Source organism: Echinops telfairi, unplaced genomic scaffold, assembly GCF_000313985.2.
Source record: "Echinops telfairi isolate 266 unplaced genomic scaffold, ASM31398v2 ScPeMD7_5592;HRSCAF=6446, whole genome shotgun sequence".
Taxonomy (NCBI): domain Eukaryota; kingdom Metazoa; phylum Chordata; class Mammalia; order Afrosoricida; family Tenrecidae; genus Echinops; species Echinops telfairi.
Genome location: NW_022109491.1, coordinates 11,070,309 through 11,072,247, shown reverse-complemented (window position 1 = coordinate 11,072,247; position 1,939 = coordinate 11,070,309).

Below are 1,939 nucleotides of genomic sequence, written 5' to 3'. Positions count from 1 at the left end.
TCTCAGGACTCTGGCTGCAATCAGCATGGCTTGAAGTGGCTTGGCAACAGGCAGGTGAAGCAGAGAGAGTGGCCCCCCTCTTCTGATGGCAGTATCAAGAGAGAAGAAGTTCCCAGAATCCTCATGAGAAGGCCATACCCACAAGGAAGGATCATCAGGCTGTGAGCTGATTGACAGGCTAGACTCCACCCCTTCATTCTTTTATCAAGTGGACATGCAATTGTGTGACTACCACATTATCTTTAAAAGGGGGCCAGAAATAAGAGTTACTGTACAATGAATGGGGAGCCCTGAGGGCACAGTGGGCTATGAGCTTGTCTGCTGCCACCAAAGACAGCTACTTGGGTCCACCAGTCTCTCTGTGAGAGCAAGATGACACTTCCGGCTCCCATAAAGATGGACAGCCTCAGAAACCCACCGCAGAAGTCCACTCCTCCCTACATGGTCTCTATGCGTCGTCAGCAACTGTCTAGCAGTGAGTTTAGTACAATCAGCAGAAGTTTGAATGTCCTGAAACCTGAAATAGGTCTGTCTGGGTTCAAACTCCTTTATTCAAGTTAATATGTCCCAGTCTTGCTATGAGATGACAAAACATCTCCCCCTGTGCACAGAAACACTTAAAAAGAAAAGTTAGAATTTGTCTTACAAAGAGAATTGAACCAAACCTCATCTCTGAAACATTGAATACGAGTTTTCCATTGACTTGTATATATTCCAATGTGTTCTGAAATGTTTACCGTGTAATTTGAAGGAAAAATTAGATCGTCAAAGTATTTAGGAAACTTGCTGTGAAGTCTGACATTTTCGACACTCACAATTGACCTCACACCTTCCGTGGACGTGCCTTTTCAATTTTCTTTTTTATTTTCCATTCTCCTCAAGTTGTAGTCTGGCTCTGCAGTGTCCAACCTGCAGTCTCAGCGTAGAGTGCACAGCCTCCCGCCCCAAAAAGAAACACCTGCTGCCGCCTAACCGATTCTAACTCCTGGTGTCCCTGTAGGACAGAGAAGAGCTGCCTCTTTGGGGCCCAAGCCTTTCCGTCTTTTAAAGGCTGCAGAGGAGCTGGTTCAAACACTGACCTTCTGATTGGCAGCTCAATGTGTAACCACCTCACCACCATGGGTCTATCAAGTTTCCCTGGGACGTCTCTTAATACCTAATTCTTTTTCAACTATTTCTTGTCTTTTTTTGTCTTAGCTTATAATTTGTGGGTCTGAATTCTCCTCATATTTAAAACTAGGATGAAAAATTAATGAATCAATGTACCTCAATAGCTGAAAATATAGTAGGACACTCTATCTAAGAAACTAGAGCTGATGTGGTCTAGTCAATACAACTTTCTGAATCAGTGTTCCAAATAACCCCAGGAACAAGCCTAAAAAACAAGACACCGAACAGGAAAAAAATTGGGGGGGCGGGGAGCGGGGGAAGGGAGGTTGTGTACTTTTCTTCTCCCATCCGACCCAGCCCTGGAGCACCTGTCACTACCGTGAGCACCTTGTATCTCTGAGGCTGTGGGAGGGAGGATAAAAGACGTAGGTTGCCCCCTCCCCCCACCCACCACGATCCCCAGCGTCCATGAAGGGGCTCGAGGCCGTCATGTGGGAGGGTCCTGTGCCCTCACAGCCTGGGTCAGAGCCAGGTGTGCAGAGAGGCACCAAGTCCAGGGTCTTCTCAGCCCCTCCTCCTCCCCCCACTCCCGGTCCTTCCCCCATCACCTACTGAGCGAGGTCCTGTGGTGCAGGTCTCCCTGGGCCCACAGGAGCAGCGCACACAGGAGCAGGGTGGCCAGCAGAGCCCGGGCTGCCATGACTCTGAGCGCAGTCGTCCTCTTCTGAAGATAGCCAGAAACTCCCTGCAGGTCCCTGAAGGAGAGGGAGGCCCAGAAAGGGACAAGCCTGAGCCTCGGCTCCTTGCTGCCGCCTCTGGTCGACCTGGG